This window comes from Gopherus flavomarginatus, chromosome 20 (genome assembly GCF_025201925.1).
Source record: "Gopherus flavomarginatus isolate rGopFla2 chromosome 20, rGopFla2.mat.asm, whole genome shotgun sequence".
NCBI classification, from domain to species: domain Eukaryota; kingdom Metazoa; phylum Chordata; order Testudines; family Testudinidae; genus Gopherus; species Gopherus flavomarginatus.
This window is the reverse complement of record NC_066636.1, coordinates 7,982,695-8,005,417: the sequence shown is the minus strand read 5'-3', so window position 1 is coordinate 8,005,417 and position 22,723 is coordinate 7,982,695. Positions and strand designations below refer to the sequence as shown.

The window sequence follows — 22,723 nt, the reverse complement described above, 5'->3', positions numbered from 1 at the left end:
TGAGCTACTTTGGCAATGACCAGGCCCACCAGGAAGGCTTAATACACGAACCACAGCACATGCTGGGAAGATTTAAATCTGGATGTCACAACGCAGAAGCCAAGCTGTGGACTTGGCCTGGAGGGGCAGGCTGGGGTTTCCTATATCCCTTTCACTCAAACCAGCACCTGCCCCCTCACAAGCTGTCACTGGCACCCCCAGGTCGGCAAGAAAGGAGCAGCGGTTCTCACTGGAACAACCTCACCCACAGCTCGCAGGCTCCTCCCAAGCCTAAAACAGAAAACCATCTTTCCAGAAAGCAGCTGACTAGGACTCATCATTCTCAATAGAACATCTCTCCAGTCAACAATGGCAAATGCAAGATGGACATCGCTTGCTATTTTAGCACTTGGAAATGTCATCAACTAGTCTCTGGATCTCTCGAATGCTGCGCTTCAGCTCATGGGGGAAAGGTGAGAGAAGCGACCTTTCAACTAAAGGCCTGGGGTTAACATCCTAACGCTGTCTCCTACTGTAACAATACTTAATACTGGCCAGCCCTGTGCTGGTGGCAGTTCCATTGCTAGGTGTTAGTACAGTTCAGTTACTGTCAAAATTAAAAAGTTTCTATATGCTTAGAGGAAATGAATTTGTTTGATTTGCTTATACGTGGTATGAATAAATACAGGTTTACAGAACCTAGCCTGCAAATTTATCATCTTATATGACAGAGAAAATCATGCATTGAAATCATGAACTGAGCTACAAATGCAATGAAAAATAAGATATTCAAAATTTTAACATGGAGGGGGCACCGAAGACACGTCTTACCTGGGGTGCCACTTGGTCTAGGGCAGACCCTGTCAGGGAGAACAGGAGTTAGAGTCACATGTCTATTTTCAGGCTGTAATCTGTGGGCACCCTGCTCTGGGGGAGGGATCGCGGTAACCCAGACTCAGGGCTGGAACAGGCCCCTGATTGAGGGGGTGGCTGCATGGTTTACAGCACTCTGATGTCTCAGACAATGTGACTCTCCCAAAGCCTCAGATCTGCATCCCCAGAAGGCTCCTGCGCTGCCTCCGCTCCTTTCACCTTCTACAGCAAGGAGCAGCAGCAAGGGTCAGGGATGAGCCATAGGGCACTAGGTGGGGGGCAGAGGCTTCAGGAGCCCAGAGTGTTTGCCAGTCTGGGCATTTTGGCTGAGATCTCAGGGACACATTGTCAGGCAGAATCCCAGGCATCTGTATGAAAGGAGCATAAGGACGTAAGAGCAGCCAGACTGGGTCAGACTGGGTCCATCTCACCCAGTGTCCTGTCTTCCCATAGCGGCCAAAGCAGGTGCCCCAGAGGGAATGAACAGGACAGGGAATCATCAAGTGATCTATCCCCTGTCACCCGCTCCCAGCAAACAGAGACTAGGGACACCTTCCCTGCCCATCCTGGCTCAGAGCATGTCCTCCATGAATTGATTTAGCTCTTTTTTTGAGCCCTGTTATAGTCTTGGCCTTCACAACATCTTCTGGCAAGGAGTTCCACACTTTGACTGTGCATTGTGTGAAAAAATACTTCCTTTTGTTTGTTTTAAATGTGCTGCCTATTAATTTCATTTGGTGACCCCTAGTTCTTGTGTTATGAGAAGGAATAAGTAACACTTCCTTATTTACTTTCTCCACACCAGCCATGATTTTATAGACCTTTATCATATCCCCCCTTAGTCATATTTTCTCCAAGCTGAAAAGTCCCAGTCTTATTATTCTCTCTTCATATGGCAGACACTCCATACCCCTTTCTGAACCTTTTCCAATTCCAATACATCTTTTCTGAGATGGGGTGACCGTATCTGCATGCAGCATTCAAGATTTGGCCGTACCATGGATTTATACAGCGGCAATAAGATTTTCTCTCTTATTTTCTATCCCTTTCCTAATGACTCCCAACATTCTGTTCGCTTTTTACCGACTGCTGCACACTGAGTGGATGTTTGCAGAGAACTATCCACAGTGACTCCAAGATCTCTCACTTGAGTGGCAACAGCTATTTGACATGCCATCGTTTTATATGTAGAGTTGGGATTATGTTTGCCAATGTGCATCACTTTGCATTTATCAGCATCGAATTTCATCTGCCATTTTGTTGCCCTTTCACCTAGTTTTGTGAAATCTCTTTTTAGCTCCTCACAGGCTGGTTTGAACTTAACTGTCCTCTGTAGTTTTGGATCATCTGCAAATTTTGTCACCTCTCTGTTTAGCAGATCGTTTATCAATATGTTGACTAGTCCTGGTCCCAGTATAGACACCAGTAGGTACGAGTTTGTATCCTGAAAACTGACCTTTTATTCCTACCCTTTGTTTCCCAGATTTAACCAGTTATTGATCCATGTGAGGACCTTCCAGAGGTGAAAGTAAGCTGGTACGTTCTGGTATGGGGTACTGGCAAGAGCATGTACGCTGTGCCAAGCCGGCCTGGCTTTCCCAGTCTGGTGATTTAAAGGGCCCAGGGCTTCCTGCAGTGACCGGAGCCCCAGGCCCTTTAAATCGCCTCCTGAGCCCCCCTGCCGGAGCCATGGGACCTTTAAATCACCTCCCAAGCCCTTCTGCTGGAGCCCCCGGAAGCAAATCACTGCCATGGATGCTGCTCTCTCCTGCACTACGAACAGAGAGCAGGGGCGGTGGGAGCTTCCTTACAGTGGGGTGGGGGCACCGTTGTCTGAACTGTGGCGCTCTCATGACACTCCTTCCCCAAGGAACCACACTCACACCACCCCTCCCCCTGAGGCCATCCCCACAGAACACCTCTTCCTCCCAAGACTCCACCCTTCCCCCCCCATCACTTGTCCTAACAGCCGTAAAGAGTGGTGGGGCCATGACCCCCTAACCCCCCTGTTCCAGCACACCTGACACAGAGCTAAGCAGACCACAGCATGCATGTGTGACAGAGGCTGCTTTGCTGACCTGAGCCAGTGAGGGAAGCAGGGGCTGATGTTGGGGCTGTCCCCCTCCCCCTGCCTCAGGACTGGTTGCTTGCAGCAGCTGTTTGAACTAAGAGACAGTGTGCCACACACTCACTCACTCTTCCCCCCCCTCAAACACATTGCAGTTGAAAAGCAGCTGGCAATCTAGTAGGATTCCCATGGAACAATGGGATGGGGAAACCTGCATCATGTGATGCTGTACCAGCCCAGGAGGCCTTGCAAAACCTTCCCAAAGCACCTGCAGCCAGTTGCACAGCTACCCACAGTGCCCTGCTCTCTGTGGCCATCCAAGAGTCTAGCATGGATGTGCTCTGGTAAGACAAGAGGCATAGTGTGGACATGCAACAGCTGTTTAATTCAAGCACTTTAAAGCCACATTACCTAATAGTGCAGACATAGCTGGAGAGCGAGGCGAGACAAGACCCAGCTCCCTTGAAACTAAAGGGCCACAACTTCCTCCGTAGTTAACAGGATTTGAACCTGCATGGGGAGACTTCAATGGATTTCTAGCCCATCACCTTAACCACTCAGCCACAACTATTTGCTTGGGACAAGTCTCTCACCACACTCCAGTTCTGTTCTCACTGAGTGATCAATTCCAGATATTTCCTCAGACCAGCTTCCACAACACACACACTGCTGTGCCATTGTGTAAGTGTGTCCCTGGCTGAACTGCAAGAATTCCTGCTCATTTCCCTTCTGGCTGGAACATGAGGAATGTGTTTGTGGTCAATGACGTTCCTGTAGATTGTTGTCCATTTCCTGCCTTGATCATTCAGACAGTTCCTTTACCATCATATCCCCAGCACATCAGTGACTGCAATAGCAGGGGGCAGGTTTTCTCTGGGGCACTGAGATTTGTCAGGGGGTTGGTGGCTCCTTTCTTTCCTCACCTTGGAGTAAACTCAGCTTTTTATTCCATCCTTGATGTTTCAAGGCACAACAACAGATGACCGAGGAACGAGGAGGACAGGGACGGTCTCAGGTGAGGGGCAGAGAGGTGCAAGTGGTGGGCAGGGCCGGTCTCATGGGCAGGGCAAAGAGGTGTGGGTGATGGACAGGGCAGGTCAGGGGAGGGGATAGAGAGGTGTGAGTGCTGGGCAGGGCTGGTCTTAGGGGAGGGGGCAGAGAGGTTTGGGCAGGGTGAGTCTCAGGGGAAGGGCAGAGAGGTGGGGGTAGCAGGCAGACCTTGGGGGCGGGGGTGGAGAGACACAAGGAGGCTTTCGGGGAGGAGAGGAGTGAGCAAAAGGTGGACCAGCAGGCCTCAGCCAAAGAGAGAGATCAGGGGTGGGAGAGTGGCCAAATGGGAGTGAGAGCAGAGGACAAGTGGGGCTTCAGAGGGAGGAGAATGAGTCAAGGGGGTGGAGTGGGCAGGGCTGCCCAGAGCATTCAGGGGGTGTGGAGCAAAACAATTTTGGGGGCCCCTTCCATAAAAAAAAGTTGCAATACTATAGAATAATATATTCTCATGTGATCCCTGCAGGGCCTCTTTCAAACAGGAACAAAGAGACCCCTGGGGTTTACAGACTAGCTAGCCTGACTGCCATAGGTGGAGACATACTGGAATACATTCTTAAACAATCAGTTTGTCAGCAGCACCTACAGGATACTTTGGTTCTTACGACGAGTGAGCATGGAGTTGTCAAGAACTAATCATTCCAAACCGATCCTCTTTCCTTCTCTGGCAGGGTTCCGGGCCTGGTGGAGGTGGGTAAACAGTAGATGGGATCTACCTTGGAGTTACTAAGGCTTTTGATACAGTCCCGTAGGACATTCTCACAAGCAAACGAGGGAAATGCAGTCCAGCTGCAATCAGTGTAATATGGGTGCAGAGCTGGTTGAAAGCCCAGACTCCAGGAGCCCCTCTCCAGGTTTGGCTGGCCAATGGAGAGGGTGTACCTAGTGAGTCTGGCAGGGATCAGTCCGGAGTCCGGTACTATTCAATATTTTCATGAATGATTTGGAAAATGGAATGGAGAGCATGCTTCTAAAATTTGTAACTGACACCAAGTACTTTGGAGCACAGGATTGAAATTCAAAACAGATTGGAGACTTGGTCTTCTTGAGCCAAACTCCATGGCTGGGCCCCTCTCTCTAGACTGGGCTGAAGTGAAACCCCAGAGCCAAACACTCCTCCCGGGCAGTGCGCTCCGACCTTGAATGGTCAGATGCTGCTTAGCACTGTCAGAGCAGCTTTTGCTGGGAGATTCTCCCAGCACTTTCCAATAGCGGGAAAGTATGAAATCCCCATTTGACTGCTGGGGACAGAGCCCTAGAGGTGGGAGCAACTTGCCCAAAATTCCCCAGGAAAAGGAAAAGAACCAGCAGTGGAACCAACAGGAAACCCAGCAATGGAACTCAGGAGTCCTGGGGTTGTGCTATGGTGACCAGATGTCCCAATTTTATAGGGACAGTCCGAATTTTGGGGTCTTTTTCTTATCTAGGATCCTATTACCCCCCACGCCGTCCCGATTTTTCACACTTGCTGTCTGGTCACCCTAGAGTGTGCACATGTGTGGGTCCCAGCTGCTCCCTGCCCTCCTCATTGAAGCAGATGTTCATGGTTACTGCCCTGGGAACTGCAGGGCGCCAGTGGACATGGGGTTGGCTAGAGAAGGGCCTGGCTGCAGGCAGGGCAAGGGATGTGGGACTGGCTGGCTTCAGGCAGGGGGGTTCATCAGGGGTTGGCTGGAGACAGGGCAGGGGATGCAGGGATGGCTGCAAACAGGGGGTGCAGATCTGGTGCAGACTGGTGGTGTGTGGGGGCTGGCTGGCTTTGGGAAGGACCACAGGGGGGTGCAGCATGAGTTGGCTGGAGACAGGGCAGGGGGTGTGTCAGGGCCTGGCTGAAGGGCTGGCTGCAGGCAGGGCAGGGATGATGCGGCTGGTGTGGGCAGGGCAGAAGGTGCAGGGCTGGCTGGAGACAGAGAATGGCTGTGGGTAGGGCAGGGCAGGGCTGGCTGCAGGCAGGGCATGGGGCAGGGCTGGTGCAAGGATGTTTCCACCTTGCACCCTCCCCCCCACGCCGCCACCCTGAGGTGCCCCACCCGTGGCAGCTCCCCCCCTCCACCCTGAGGCTCCTCTCTTATGGCAACTCCCCCGCTCTGCCGTGCGGCACCCCCCACGCCCCAGCTCACTCCTCCTCCGAGCACGAGCACCCCGAGCACACCATGGCCGCTTCACTTCTCCTGCCTCCCAGGCTTGCAGCGCCTAAGCCTGCCAGGCAGTCAAGCTCCCTCCTCTGAGCCACAGCAGCCCTGACAGTTGACAATAGAGGCACCTTAACCCCTGAGTTCCTTCAATGTGTCCCCCTCCGGGGTCCAGCTCCGATCACCAGATACTCGGGGTATGTCTATACTACCTGCCAAATCGGTGGGCAGCGATCGATCCAGCGGGGGTTGATATACCGCGTCTAGTGTAGATGCAACACATCGAGTGCTCTCCCCTCAACTGCTGTACTCCAGCTCGGTGAGAGACGCAGGCAGAGTCTACGGGGAGCTGCAGCAGTCGACTCACCGTGACTGTGACATTATAAGTATAATCTAATATCTCATTGAAAGGTGACAGGACCAGAAAGAGTTAAGTAACTCACCTCACTGACTGACCTGACTCGTGGGTGAACCTTAAGAACTGGTTAGCAAGATATGTAAATGAACAGAGCTTTGAAATGCAAGTCTGCATTGTTAGAGGTAGAAGGGGAGATGTTTGCTCAGGGCTTGTGATGTCAGCAAATAAGTCTTGTCTATTGCTATAGTTTTAATTCAAAGAGCAAAAAAGGAATATTAACATTTATGATGATACTTTAGTGAAATAGTATTATTGTCTATGTGTCTCTTTGAAGGTTGTAGTAACCTGTATCTGAACTGTTTGATGGATAAATTACCCTGTACTAATTGCCAGGATGTTTTGAAAGAGAGTGAAGCCTATTGTTTTCTCAGGCCGAAAGGCTGCTGGAAATGTATAAGAACCCTGGGACACGATCCTTCTTCATCTCAGATCTGCTTTGGGTTTCAAGAGGGGGAAACCTTAAGCCACAAGGATTGAGATCCCCAGTCATTGACTGGAGCCACCCTGAACATGGAAATTGGACGATAACCTATGGATTATTTCAAAAAGGACTTTTGGCAACTACAAACTCACATCTACTATGTATCTGAACCTCAAGAATTGAATTCATGTCTATATGTCTATTGATCTTTTAACCAACACTCTCTCTCTTTTCTTTTCTAATATATTTTAGCTTAGTTAATAAGAATTGCCTATAGCATGTGTTTTAGGTAAGATCTAAGTTATAATTGAACGTGGGTGTGTGGCTGATCCTTTGGGATCAGAAGAACCTTTTCTTTTATATGATGAAGTAAGATTTTCAGGAATCATCATCATATCTGACAGGTGTATCTGGACGGAGGCCTGAGGCTGGGTACTTTAAGGGAACTGCGTGGTTTAAACTTCTAAGTAACCAGCGAGGTACTACAGAAGCTGTTTTGTGCTGGCTTGGTAAATCTAAGTATTGAAATAACCAGCAGCGTTTGGGATTTGCCTGCCGTGTTTTGTTTTCAGTTCACCCTGACTGAGTGACCTGAGCTGACTCCCACGGGCAGCACCGTCACACCTACATCCAGGCTTTGGGGGCCCTGGGGATCTTAGGGGCCTTGGTGTGCACAGATACCTACATCCAGGCCGTAGGGGTCCCTGGGGGGCTTAGAGAGTTTTTTTGGGGACACACATACCAATCTCCAGGCTCTAGGGGTCCCGGGGGACTTACGGGGTTCGTGGGGGGCACATATTCCTACATCCAGGCTGTAGTGGTACCAGGGGGGCTTAAGGGATTAGTAGGGGGCATAGATACCTACGTCGAGGCTGGAGGCATCCTGGGAGTCTTAGGAATTTTCGGGGGCCCAAGATACCTATGTCCAGGCTGTAGGGTTTCCTGGGGAGTTAGGGGGTTTCTGAGGGGCACATATACCTACGTGCACACTGGAGTGTCCCAAGGGTCTTATGGAGTCTCTATGGGGCACAGATACCAATGTCCTGGCTGTATAGGTCCCTGGAGGGCTTAGGGAGTTGTGGGGGGCACAGATACCTGAGTTCAGGCTGGAGGGGTCTCCAGGGGTCTTAGGTGTTTTGTGAGGGGCACAGATATCTACATCCAGGCTGCAGAGGTCCCGGAGGGGCTTAGGGTCTGTCACGGAGTGTGGGGGAGTCCGGTCCTGCACCCCTCTTCTTGGGACTCACAGTGACACTCAGCCGGCCAGTAAAACAAATGGGTTTTTGGCCAACAGGAGCAAAGGATACAGCAGACCTTGGAGGCACAAGCAGGACCCCTCAATCGAGTCCTTCTGGGGGTTCAGGAAACTTAGTTCCCAGTTTGGGATTCCCTGAATTCCAACCACCCAAACCAAAATCGAAACTGAACTAACCCAACTCCCTCCAGCCGGCCCTTCCTGTGTCCAGCTTCCCGGGCAAAGGTGCTCAGCCCCTCCCTCCTGCCTAGCTCAAGTTACAGGCTGAGCACACGTCCGGTCCTAAAGTCACCCCCTGCTCTCCCATCCCCCACACAGACAGTCCCTACTCCATCACAGTAATGCACAGAGCATTTCCCATGGAGCAACAGTGACACCATGTGGCCATGCAGGGTAAGACACTATCAATTTCTTAATGGAGATACAGTGACACTGAGTGGCCATGCAGGGTCATACACAGAGCATCACTCCTATGTAGAGGCTGTAGAGATCCCTGTGGGGCTTAGGGGTCGTGGTGGGCACAGATAGCTACTTCCAGGCTGGAGGCATTCCGGGGGGGATTAGGAGTTTCATGGGGGACACAAATATCTACATCCAGGCTGGAGAGGTCCCTGAATGGCTTAGGGGGTTGTGGTGAGCAAAGATACAAACGTCCATGCTCTAGTGGTCCCTGGAAGTTTAGGGAGTTGATGAGGGGCACAGAATCCTATGTATGGTCTGGAGGGGTCCCTGGGGGACTTAAGGGGTTGTGGTTGTGCAGATACCTACATCCCGGTTGGAGGGGGCCCCGGTGAGCTTAGGGGGTTAGTGTGGCATACACACATAGCTACGACCAGGCTGGTGGGGGCCCTATGGGTCTTAGGGGGCTTGTGTGGGGCAGAGATACCTATGTCCAGGCTGGAGCAGTCCTGGGGAGGGCTTAGGGGGTTCCTGGAGGTCACAAATATCTACGTCCAGGCTGGAGGAGTTCTGGGGGTATTAGGGAGTTGTGGGGGGGCACAGATACTTATTTCGAGGCTGTAGGGGTCCCGGGGTTGCCTTGTGGCATTTTGGGGTACAGATACCTACGTCCATCCTGTAGGGGTCGCTGGGAGGATCAGTGGGTTCGTGAGGGTGCACAGATACCTACGTTGAGGCTATAGGTATCCTGGGGGGGCTTAGGGGTTTGTGGGGGGCACAGATACCTTCATCCAGGCAAGAGGGGTCCTGGGGCCATTAGGGGGTTCGTGTTAGGCACAGATACCTGTGTCTAGGCTTGAGAGGTTCCAGGGGGCTTAGGGGGGTTGTGGGGAGCTCAGATAACTATGTCGAGGCTGGAGGGGTCCCATCGTGGCCTGGGGGTTTGTGGGGGGCACAGATACCTGCGTCTAGGCTGGAGGAGTTTCGGGGGTCTTAGGAGAGTTGTGGGGGCACCAATACCTATGTCCATGCTGGAGGGATCCCGTTGTGGCTTAGGGGATTTATAGGGTCAGAGATACCTATGTCTAGGCTGGAGGGGTCCTGGGGGGGATTAGGTGTGTTGAGGGGGGAACAGATACCTACCTCCCGATTGTAGGGGGCCCTGTGTAGCTTAGGCGGTTTGTGGGGGTCACAGATACAAACATCCATGCTGTAGGGATCCTGAGGGTCTTTGCGGGGCTCTGGGGGTCACAGTTACCTACCTACAGGCTGGAGGGGTCCTGTGGGTCTTAGGGGGTTTGTGGGGCATACAGAAGCCTACATCTGGGCTTGTGGGTTCCCTGGGGGGCTTAGAGGTTTTTGGGGAGCACAGATACCTTTATCCAGCCTAGATGGGTCCCAGTGGGATTAGAGGGTTGTGGGGGGCACAAACTATGTAAGTAGAAGCAGGATGAACTCTACCCTGCCATCTGGTGGTGAATTATGGGAAGTGTGGAAAAGAATTTCAGGGGCTGATCGTGTTTGCATAGGCACACCCACTCTGCCTGACATGGCCACGGCAGCCTGGGATGGTTGCTTTGGCCGCTGTTTATTTGTTGTTGGGGTGTGAGATGTGGAGTGTTGTCACCCTGATTGTGTGGATGAGAAACTGTGAAACTGCTTTGAGACAGGGATTCTCACCACCAATTCAGTGACACTCGCTAAACAGGGGAGCGGGCTCCTTGAGTGAGCCAGAAACACTAATTGCATCTTTTTTTTCTTTAGCAGTTAAATAGCAGAGCTATTTTTTGATTCTCTTAAGAATTGAAGTTCTAGGATCCAGAGTTGACGTTTCTAAAGAGCTGTCCTAGCTAAGGGGGCAGTTTGAAGCTATATTGTAGAGCAGAGCAGCTGATAGAGAGAAGTAATTTGTGGGATGGTTGGAGGAGCCCATGGAGTGAGGTGAGCCAAGCAGTTTTTGGGGACAGCTGGAGCAGATCACAGGTCAATTGGTGGAGCAGAGCAGCTGGTGGACCGAGCAGAGCAGTTCGTGGGGAAGGCAGAAGCAGAATCCCATGGAGAGGCAGGGCAGTCGGCAGCGGACCACGTAAGGTGCCTCTTTCTATCCAGGCTGGCAGGGGGAAAAACCCTGCAGATAGACTCTTGAACTCTGGGACTGTGGGACTGTGCGTGATTTTGGGGTTGCTGGACTCTTGAAACATTTGAGGTATTGGACTTTGGAGTCTTGGGGTGATCTGGGGATTGCTAGACTCAAGAGCCCAGGGAAAAGAACACGGCCTAGTTGTGGTGTTTTCCCAATTTAATGCTCTGTTGTTTATGTCACGTTATTAAACATTTTCTGCTACACCCAGACTCTGTGCTTGTGAGAGGGGAAGTATTGCCTCTTTGAGGCACCTAGGGGTGTGTATGTAAAATTTTCCCATGTCACTGGGTGGGGGCTCTAGATGGTTTGCATTACGTTGTAGGGAAGGGACCCCTATGTATGGAACCCAGTCCTTGCTGCTATCAATTCAGCATGGCAGAAGGGTTCCACATACGTCCAGGCTGATGGGGTTCCTGGGGGGCTTAGGTGTTTCGTGGGGGGCACAGATACCTAGGACCAGGCTTTAGGGGTCCCTGGGGGGCTCAGGAATTTGGCGGGGGGCACAAATACCTACGTCCAGGCTGCAGGGGTCTAGGAGGGGATTAGGGGGTGTCACAGAGTGTGGTGAAATCCGGCCCTGCACCCCTCTTCCTGGGACACACAGTGACTCAGTCAGCCAGTAAAACAGAAGATTTTTTTGGACAACAGGAACGAAGGATTCAGCAGAGCTTTTGGGCACAACCAGGACCCCTCAATCGAGTCCTTCTGGGGGTTCAGGAAGCTTAGTTCCCAGTTTGGGATTCCCTGAATTCCAACAACCCAGCTCCAAACCAAAACTGAACTAACTCCCTGCAGCCGGCCCCTTCCTGTGTCCAGCTTCCCGGGCAAAGGTGCTGACCCCCTCTCCCCTGCCTAGCTTGAGTTATAGGCTTAGGTCCTGTCCCTCACCTAAAGTCACCCGCTGCTCTCCCATCCCCCACACAGACAGTCCCTACTCCATCACAGTAATGGACAGAGCATTTCCCGCATGGAGCAACATTGACACCGTGTGGCCACGCAGGGTAATGCACAGAGCATTTCCCACATGGAGCAACAGTGACACCGTGTGGTAACGCCTGGTAATGCACAGAGCATCACAGCTATGTAGAGGCTATACAGATCCTTGCGGGGCTTAGGGATCACGGGAGGTACAGATAGCTACGTCCAGGCTGGAGGCATTCCGGGAGGGCTTAAGGGGGTTCATTGGGTCACAGATACCTATGTCCAGGATGGTTGGGACTCTGGGGGAGTTAGGAGGGTTGTGGGGGGCATAGGTACTTGTTTTCAGGCTGTAGAGGTCCTGGTGGGGATTAGGGGCTTCATGGAGGACACCAATAGCTACGTCTGGGCTGGAGGAGTCCCTGGATGGCTTAGGGGTTTGTGCTGAGCACGGTGGTCCCTGAGGGTTTAGGAACTTGGTGAGGGGCACAGATACCTATGTATGTCCTGGATGGGGTCCCTGGGGGGGCTTAGTGGTATTGTATGGGACACAGATACCTACGTCCAGGCTATAGGGATTCTGGGGGGCTTAGGGCATTGGGAGGGCACAGATACCTACATCCAGGCTGGAGGGGTCCCCGGGGGCTTAGGAGGTTTATGGGGGGCACAGCTATGTACCTCCAGCCTGGAGAGGTTCTGGGGAGGATTAGGGGGTTTCGCAGATGACAGAGATACCTATCTCCAGGCTCTAGGGGTCCCTGGGGGGCTTAGGGTTTTTTGGGTAGGCACAGATATCTATGTCCAGGTTGGAGTCGTTCCTGTGGGCTTTAGGAGGTTCCTGGGGGGCATAGATACCTAGGTCCATGCTGTAGGGGTTCCCGGGGTGGTTTATGGGTTTTCTGGGGGGCACAGATATATACGTCTAGGCTGTAGGGGTCCCTGCGAGGCTTAGGGGGTTTGTGGGGGGCAGAGATACCTATGTCCAGGCAATAGCGCTTCCAGGGGGGAATTAATGTGTTGCGGGGGGCACAGATACCTAGGTCCAGGCTGGAGGGTTCCCGGGGGGGGGCATAGGCAGTTTGTGAGGGGCACAGATACCTGCATCCAGGCTGGAGGGGTCCCTGGGGGGCCTAAGGGGGTTTCTTGTGGGCACAGATAACTACCTCCAGGCTGGAGGGGTTTCTCGGCACTTAGGGGTTGTGGGGGGCACAGATACCTCCGTCCAGGCTGGAGGGTCCCTGGGGGGCTTAGTGGGTTCGTGGGGGGCACAGATACCTAAGTCCATGCTGGAGGCGTCCAGGGGGTCTTATGGGGTTTGAGGGGTACAGATACTTATCTCTAGGCAGTAGGGGTCCCTGGTGGGCTTAGGGCGTATTGGGGGCCCCCAGATACCTAAGTCCATGCTGTAGGCGTCCCTACAGGTGCTTATGGGTTCGTGGGGTGCACAGATACTTATGTCCAGGCTGGAGAGTTCCCAGGGGGTTGGGGTTTCATGGGGGGCACAGATACCAACCTCCAGGCTGTAAGAGTCCCGGGGGTTGTGAGGGTACAGATACCTACATCTGGGCTGGAGGGGTCCTGGGGGATATAGGGGGTTTGTGGGGGGCACAGATACCTAGGTCCAGGCTGTCGGTGTCCCGTGGATATTCGGCGGTTCACTGAGTGCTCAGATACATCCAGGCTGGATGTGTCCCGAGGAGATTAGGGGGCTCTTGAGGTGCTCAGACACCTGTGTCCAGGCTGTAAGGATCCCTGGGGGCTTAGGGGGTTCGTGGGGGGTCACAGATAGGTACATCCAGGCTGAAGGGGTCGCTGGGGCATTTAGGGGGTTTGTGGGAGCACAGATACCTACGTCCAGGCTAAAGGGGTAATGGGGGTGCTTAGGGGATCAGGGCAGACACAGATACCTATGTCCAGGGTCTAGGGGTCCCGAGGAGATTGGGGGGTGAGGGGGCAACAGATACCTACGTCCTAGCTGGAGGGGTCCTGGATGGTTTAGGAGGTTCGTTGATGTCACAGGTACCTACGTCCGGGCTGTAGGGGTTCCTGGGGCGTTAGGGGGTTTCTGGGGGTCACAGATACCTACGTGCAGACTAGAGGGGTCCCGGAGGGCTTAGGAGATTTATGGGGGGCACAGATACCAACGTCCTGGCTGTAGATGTTCCTGGGGCGAATAGAGGGGCTGTGGTTGCACATAACCCTACATCCAGGCTGTCGGGGTCCCGTGGGCGATTAGGGGGTTCATGAGGTGCTCAGATACCTACGTGCAGGTTGGAGATGTCCTGGGAAGGATTTGGGAATTTCTGGGGTGCACAAATACCTATCTCCAGGCTGCAGGGGTCCCTGTGGGCCTTACGGGTTCATGGGGGCAGAGATAACTATCTCCCATCTTTAGGGGTCGCTGGGGAGGCTTAGATGGTGTGTGAGGGGCCCAAATAACTACGTCCAGGCTCGAGAGGTCCCTGGAGGGCTTATAGGGTTTGTGGAAGGCACATATACCAATGTCCAGGCTAGAGGGGTGGCTGGGGAACTTAGAGAGGTTTTGGGAGCACAGATACCTAACTTCAGGCCATAGGGGTCTCGGGGGTGCTTAGAGGTTGGGGCGGGCACAGATACCTATATCCAGGCTGTAGGAGTCCCGAGAGGATTGGGGGTTGTGGGGGACAGAGATACCTACGTCCAAACTGGAGGGCTCCCTGGGGATTTAGTGCATTTGTGGGGGTCACAGATACCTACGTCCAGGCTGTAGGGGTTTCGGGGGCGCCTTAGGGGATTTTGGGGGGCACAGATACCTAACTTCAGGCTATAGGGGTCCCAGGGGTGCTTAGGAGGTGGGAGGGGTGCAGATACCTATGTCCAGCCTGTAGGGGTCCCTTGGGGGGCTTAGGGGGTTGTAGAGGTAAAGATACCTACATCCCGGCTGAAGGAGTCCTCAGGGGGTTCGTGTGGGTCAGAGATACCTACGTCCAGGCTGTAGGGGTATTGGGGGGCTTAGGGGATTTCTGGAGGTCACAGATACCTCCGTGCAGACTAGATGGGTCCCAGGGGGATTAGGAGGTTTATGGGGTGCGCAGATGACAACTTCCAGGCTCTACAAGTCCCTGGGGGGCTTAGGGGGTTGTGGGGGGCACAGATAACTATGTCAAGGCTGGAGGGGTCCCTGGAGGGCTTAGCGGTTCATGGGGGCACAGATACCTACGTCCAGCTGAGCTTTTCCCTGGGGGCAGCCTGCGCGCAGCTGCGATCAGCTGTTTGCTGGGCAGGTTCCGCTCAGCTGCTCCCACCTCCCTGCTCCTGCGGGGGCTGAGTGATTCCCTCCCCAATCAGCCTCAGGGCTCGGGGTGGGCGGGGGTGCAGGGCCAGCAGCAGCACAGCCCTCCCCACTTCCCTGGGGCTGCCCCACACCTCTTGGGCTGATGGCTCTGCCATGGCCTCCGCGTGAATCGCTGCTCCCTGCCCGCCAGGCTCGGCTCCAGCCACAGCAGCATCGGGTGCCCCAGGGAGCCCGGCTACGCTGGGGCTGGGGGCAGTGGTAGGTTGAGGGGAGGAGAAGCTCCAGATACTGGCAGGGGGCGGGGGGCAGAGGAATCGAGCTGGGGTGGGGGAGGAGAAGCCCTGGACTGGGCTGGAGCCACGCTGGGGAGGGGGCGGGGGGGGAGGAGAAGCCCCGGGCCCCTGCAGGAGCAGCAGTGGGGGGAGGAAGGGGGAGAAGAGCCACCCTGGGGCAGGGGAGGAGAAGCCACGCAGGGTTGGGAGGCGGGGGGCGGGGGAGAAGCCCAGACCCCAGCAGGAGCTGCACTGGGGGGGATGAAGGGGGAGAGGAGCCACCCTGGAGCAGGGAGGAGAAGCCCTGGATCCTGGCAGAAGATGTGGGGCTGAAGTTCCCCTCTTGGGAGCTTTTTAAGAGGTCTGTGCATTTCATCATTTTATTTCTGTCTTATGATTAAATTGAGTTCTTTGAGTAACGAGTTCTAAAATGCCTCACCTCTCCTGGCTGCAGTAATTATCATTATTACTGTTATTACCGTTTTTGTACCGCTTCTCCTCCCCCTAACCTCCCACCCCGAACCCTGAGGCTGTTTGGGGGGGGACTCACTCAGCCCCCGCAGGAGCAGTGAGAGGGGAGCAGTTGAGTGGAGCCTGCCCAGCAAACAGCTGATCGCAGCTGCGCGCAGGCTGCCCCCAGGGAAAAGCTCAGCTGGACATAGATATCTGTGCCCGCCCCGATCTCTAAGCACCCCCGAGACCTCTATAGCCTGAAGTTAGGTATCTGTGCTCCCACAACCTCCCTAAGCCCCCCAGCCACCCCTCTAGCCTGGACATGCGTATCTGTGCCACCCACGAACCCTATAAGCCCCCCAGGGACCTCTCGAGCCTGGATGTAGGTATTTGGGCCCCCACAAACCATCTAAGCCTCCCCAGCTACCGCTAAAGATGGGAGATAGTTATCTCTGCCCCCCACGAACCCGTAAGACCCAAAGGGATCCCTACAGCCTGGAGATAGGTATTTGTGCACTCCAGAAACTCCCTAATCCTTCCCAGGACATCTCTAACCTGGACGTAGGTATCTGAGCTCCCCACGAACCCCCTAGTCCCCCACGGGACTCCGACACTTTGGATGTAGAGTTATGTGCAACCACAGCCCCTCTATGCACCCCAGGAACATCTACAGCTAGGACGTTGGTATCTGTGCCCCCCATTAACCCCCTAATCCCCACGGGAACCTTTACAGCCTGGACATAGGTATCTGTGCCCCCCCACGAACCCTCAAAGCCCCCAGGGACCTTTACAGCCAGGACGTTGGTATCTGTGCCCCCTATAAATCTCCTAAGCCCTCCAGGACCCCTCCAGTCTGCACGAAGGTATCTGTGACCCGAGAAACCCCCTAACGCCCCAGGAACCCCTACAGCCTTGACGTAGGTATCTGTGACTCCAACGAACCTCCTAAACCACCCAGGACCCCTTCCGCTAGGTCGCAGGTATCTGTTCCCCCCTCAACCCCCAATCTCCTCGGGACCACTAGACCCTGGACGTAGGTATCTGTGTCTGCCCCGATCCCCTAAGCATCCCCATTACCACTTTAGCCTGGACGTAGGTATCTGTGCTCCCACAACCCCCCTAAATGCCCCAGCGACCCCTTCAGCGTGGATGTACCTATCTGTGACCCCCACGAACCCCCTAAGCCCCCAGGGATCCTTACAGCCTGGACACAGGTGTCTGAGAACCCCATGAACCCCCTAAGCTCCTCGGGACACATCCAGCCTGGATGTATCTGAGCCCCCAGTGAACGGCCTACTCTTCCTGGGACACCGACAGCCTGGACCTAGGTATCTGTGCCCCCCACAAACCCCCTATACCCCCCAGGACCCCTGTAGCCCAGATGTAGGTCTCTGTACCCCCACGGCCCCCCTGGGACTCCTACAGCCTGGAGGTTCGTATCTGTGCCTCCTACGAAACCCCAACCCCCCCCGGACCACTCCAGCCTGGACATAAGTATCTGTGCTCCCCACGAACCCATAAGCACCTGTAGGGATGCCTACAGAATGGACTTAGGTATCTGAGGGCCTCCAAAACCCCCTAAGCTCACGAGGGACCCCTTCAGCCTAGAGATAAGTATCAGTGCCCCCCCATCCCCATAAGACCCCCCGGACCTCTCCAGCCTGGACTTAGGTATCTGTGTCCCCCACGAACCCACTAAGCCCCCCAGGAACCCTCCAGCCTGGATGGAGGTATCTGTGCCCACCAGAAACCCCCTTAGCCCCACAGGGACCCCTCCAGCCTGGATGCAGGAATCTGTGCCACTCACAAACTGCCTAAGCCCCCCGCCTGGGAACCCTCCAGCCTGGACCTAGGTATTTGTGCACCCCCAACACACTAATTCCCCCTAGAAGCCCTATTGCCAGCATGTAGGTATCTCTGTCCCCCACAAACCCCCTAAGTCTCCCAGGGATCCCTACAGCCTAGATGTATGTATCTGTGCCCCCCAGAAAACCCCTAATCCATCCGGTGACCCCTACAGCATGGACCTAAGTATCTGTGCCCCCCAGGAGCCTTCTAAACCCCACAGGAACCACTTCAACCTGGACATAGATATCTGTGCCTCCCAAAAAAACCCTAAGCCCCCCAGGGACCCCTAGAGCCTGGAGATAGTTATCTCTGCCGTCCACAAAACCCACTTATCCTCCCTGGAACCTCTCCAGCCTGGACGTACATAGCTGTGCCCCTCACAAACCCCCTAAGCTCCTTGGAACCCCTCCAGCCTGGATGTAGGAATCTGTGCCCCCCCATGCTCTAAGCCCCCCCAGAATCCCGATAGCCTGGATGTAGGTATCTGGGTCTCCTACACTACCACGAAGACCCCCAGGAACCCCTCCAGGACATACTTAGGTACCTGTGCCCCTCACCAAGTCCCTAAACCCACAGGGACCACTATGCTCACCACAACCCCCTAAGCCATTCAGGGACCCCTCCAGACCGGACGTAGGTATTGGTGTCCTCCACGAAGCCCCTAATCCCCACCAGGACCTCTACAGCCTGGATGCAAGTACCTATGCCCCCCACAACCCCTTAACTCCCCCAGGGTCTTGGCCACCCTAGATGTAGGTATCTGTGACCCAATGAACCCCCTTAAGCCCTCCCGGAATGCCTCCAGCCTGGACGTAGCTATCTATACCTCCCATGACCCCTAAGCCCCCCAAGGATCTGTACAGCCTCTACATAGGTGTGATGCTCTGTGCATTACCCTGCGTGGCCACACGGTGTCACTGTTGCTCCATGCGGAAAATGCTCTGTGCATTACCCTAAGTGGTCACACGGTGTCACTGTTGCTCCATGCGGGAAATGCTCTGGGCGTTACTGTGATGGAGTAGGGACTGTCTGTGTGGGGGATGGGACAGCAGGGGGTGTCTTTAAGTGAGGGACAGGACCTAAGCCTGTAACTCGAGCTTGGCAGGGGGAAGGGGTCAGCACCTTTGCCCGGGAAGCTGGACACAGGAAGGGGCCGGCTGCAGGGAGTTAGTTCAGTTTTGGTTTGGAGCTGTGTTGTTGGAATTCAGGGAATCCCAAACTGGGAACTAAGCTTCCTGAACCCCCAGAAGGACTCGATTGAGGAATCCTGGTTGTGCCCAAAAGCTCTGCTGAATCCTTCGTTCCTGCTGGCCAAAAAAACCTTCTGTTTTACTGGCTGGCTGAGTCACTGTGTGTCCCAGGAATAGGAGTGCGAGGCCGGATTTCACCACACTCCGTTACACCCCCTAATCCCCTTCGGGACCCCTGAAGCCTGGATGTAGGTATCTGTGCCCCCACCAAACCTCTAAGCCCCCCAGGAACCCCCACAGCATGGACCTATGTATCTGTGCCCCCCACGAGCCCCCTAAGCCCCCCAGGGACCCCTCCAACCAGGATGTAGGTATCTACATAAACACAACCCCTTAAGTCCCCCAGGGACCCCTCCGGATGATACATAGGTTTCTGTGCCCCTCATCAACTCCCTAAACCCCCAGGGACCACTACAGCCTGGACTTATGTACCTGGGCTCACCACAACCCCCTAAGCCGTCCAGGGACCTCTCCAGCCCAGACGTAGATATTTGTGTCCCCCATGAAGCTCCTAATCCGCACTGGAATGCCTCCGGAATGGACATAGCTATCTATGCCCCCCACGACCCTTAATCCCCCCAAGGATCTCTACAGCCTCTACATAGGTGTGATGCTCTGTGCATTACCCAGCGTGGCCACATGGTGTCACTGTTGCTCCATGCGGGAAATGCTCTGGGCATTACCCTACGTGGCCACACGGTGTCACTGTTGCTCCATGCGGGAAATGCTCTGGGCATTACTGTGATGGAGCAGGGACTGTCTGTGTGGGGGATGGGAGAGCAGCGGGTGACTTTAGGACCGGACACGTGCTCAGCCTGTAACCTGAGTTAGGCAGGGGAGAGGGGGTCAGCACCTTTGCCCAGGAAGCTGGACACAGGAAGGGACCGGCTGGAGGGAGCTGGGTTACTTCAGTTTCGATTTTGGTCTGGGTGGTTGGAATTCAGGGAATCCCAAACTGGGAACTAAGTTTCCTGAACTCCCAGAAGGACTCGATTGCGGGGTCCTGCTTGTGCCTCCAAGCTCTGCTGTATCCTTCGCTCCTGTTGTCCAATAAACCTTCTGTTTTACTGGCTGGCTGAGAGTCACTGTGAGTCCCAGGAAGAGGGGAGCAGGACGGGACTCTCCCACACACTGTGACAGACCCAAAGCCCCTTCGGGATCCCTGCAGCCTAGACGTAGGTATCTGTGCCCCCCACCAAACACTTAAGCCCTCTGGAGACCCTTCCAGCCTGAACTTAGGTATCTGTGCCTCCCACAACCCCCCTAAGCCCCCCAGGGACCTATACAGCCAGGACATTGGTATCTGTACCCCATATAGACTCCATAAGCCCCCTGGGACACTCCAGTGTGCACGTAGATATATGTGCCCCTCAGAAACCCCCTAACCCCACAGGAACCCCTACAGCTTGGACATAGGTATTTGCACTCCCACAACCCCCCTACCACCTCTCTGGGACATCTACAATCTGGACGTATATATCTGTGCCCCTCACAAAACCTCTAACCCCCCCTGTGACCGATACAGCCTGGACATACGTATCTGTGCCCACCCGAACTCCTAAGACCCCCTGGTAACCCTACAGCCTGGACATAGGTATCTTGGGCCCCCACAAATCCCCTAAAACTCCTAGGATGCCTCTGTGCACCCCAAGGCCCCTAAGATCCCCCGGACCCCTACAGCCTGGATGTAGGTGTGACAGTGCTGCCCGTGGGAGCCAGCTGAGGTCACTCAATCAGGGTGAACTGCAAACAAAACAGGGCAGACAAATCCCAAACGCTAGTGGTTATTTCAATACTTAGATTTACCAAGCCAGCACAAAACAGCTTCTGTAGTACCTCGCTGGTTACTTAGAAGTTTAAACCACGCAGTTCCCTTAAAGTACGCTGCCTCAGGCCTCCGTCCAGACACATCTGTCAGATATGATGATGATTTCTGAAAATCTTACTTCATCATATAAAATAAAAGATTCTTCCGATCCCAAGGGATCAGCCACATACCCAGGTTCAATTATAACTTAGATTAATAGATTCATAGATTCTAGGGTCAGAAGGGACCAATGTGATCATCTAGTCCAACCCCCTGCACAAAGCAGGCCACAGAACCTTACCCATTCACTTCTATAACAAACCCCTAACCTATGTCTGAGTTATTGAAGTCTTCAAATTGTGGTTTGAAGACCTCAAGCTGCAGAGAATTCACCAGCAAGTGACCCATGCCCCACGCTGCAGGGGAAGGCGAAAAACCTCCAGGGTTCTGCCAATCTGCCCCAGAGGAAAATTCCTTCCCGACCCCAAATATGGCGATCAGCTAAACCCTGAGCATGTGGGCAAGACTCACCAGCCAACTTAGATCTCACCCAAAATACATGCTATAGCCAATTCTTATTAACTAAGCTAAAATTTATTAGAAAATAAAAGAGAGAGAGTGTTAGTTAAAAGATTAATAGACATTAATCTTAAGGGCCCAAAAGCAAGCTATGCCGATGGGTAGGAAAGATAGAAAATGTGGCAAAAGACCATCTTGGCTTAACCACGAGATCTTGCATGACCTACAAAATAAAAAGGGAGTCATATAAAAAATGGAATCTAGGTCAGATTACAAAGGATGAATATAGGCAAATAACACAGGAATGCAGGGGCAAGATTAGAAAGGCAAAGGCACAAAATGAGCTCAAACTAGCTATGGGAATAAAGGGAAACAAGAAGACTTTTTATCAATACATTAGAAGCAAGAGGAAGACCAAGGACAGGGTAGGCCCACTGCTCAGTGAGGAGGGAGAAACAGTAACAGGAAACTTGGAAATGGCAGAGATGCTTAATGACTTCTTTGTTTTGGTCTTCCCTGAGAAGTATGAAAGAATGTCTAACAAAGTGAATGCTTATGGGAAGGGGGTAGTTTTAGAAGATAAAATAAAAAAAGAGCAAGTTAAAAATCACTTAGAAAAGTTAGATGCCTGCAAGTCACCAGGGCCTGATGAAATGCATCCTAGAATACTCAAGGAGTCAATAGAGGAGGTATCTGAGCCTCTAGCTATTATCTTTGGAAAGTCATGGGAGATGGGAGAGATTCCAGAAGACTGGAAAAGGGCAAATATATTGCCCATCTATAAAAAGAGAAATAAAAACAACCCAGGAAACTACAGACCAGTTAGTTTAACTTCTGTGCCAGAGAAGATAATGGAGCAAGTAATTAAAGAAATCATCTGCAAACACTTGGAATGTGGTAAGGTGATAGGGAATAGCCAGCATGGATTTGTAAAGAACAAATCGTGTCAAACCGATCTGATCGCTTTCTCTGATAGGATAACGAGTCTTGTGGATAAGGGAGGAGCGGTGGATATGGTATACCTAGACTTTAGTAAGGCATTTGATACGGTCTCACATGATATCCTTATCAATAAACTAGGCAAATACAATTTAGATGGGGCTACTATAAGGTGGGAGCATAACTGGCTGGATAACCGTACTCAGAGAGTAGTTATTAATGGCTCCCAGTCCTGCTGGAAAGGTATAACAAGTGGGGTTCCGCAGGGGTCTGTTTTGCGACCAGCTCTGTTCAATATGTTCATCAACGACCTAGATGTTGGCATAGAAAGTACGCTTATTAAGTTTGCGGACAATACCAAACTGGGAGGGATTGCAACTGCTTTGGAGGACAGGGTCAAAATTCAAAATGATCTGGACAAATTGGAGAAATGGCCTGAGGTGAATCGGATGAAGTTCAATAAAGACAAATGCAAAGTGCTCCACTTAGGAAGGAACAATCAGTTTCACACATACAGAATGGGAAGAGACTGCCTAGGAAGGAGTATGGCAGAAAGAGATCTAGGGGTCATAGTAGACCACAAGCTAAATATGAGTCAACAGTGTGATACTGTTGCAAAAAAGCAAACGTGATTCTGGGATGCATTAACAGGTGTGTTGTAAACACGACACGAGAAGTCATTCTTCTGCTCTCCTCTGCGCTGGTTAG

The 22,723-nt window shown here is 53.2% G+C and overlaps 1 protein-coding gene and 1 long non-coding RNA gene across 2 annotated transcripts in view; one reads left to right on the top strand and one right to left on the bottom strand.

Annotated features, from left to right (window-relative positions):
- Positions 1–22,723, bottom strand: part of LOC127037812 (zinc finger protein 333-like) — a 1,302,204-nt gene that overhangs the window by 655,733 nt on the left and 623,748 nt on the right. The gene's annotated exons all lie outside the window — the stretch shown is intronic.
- LOC127037876 (uncharacterized) overlaps positions 3,775–22,723 on the top strand; it is a 216,318-nt gene continuing 197,369 nt past the window's right edge. The window contains exon 1 of the long non-coding RNA XR_007770500.1: positions 3,775–3,935. This is a non-coding gene — a long non-coding RNA (uncharacterized LOC127037876). The remainder of the gene's footprint in view (positions 3,936–22,723) is intronic.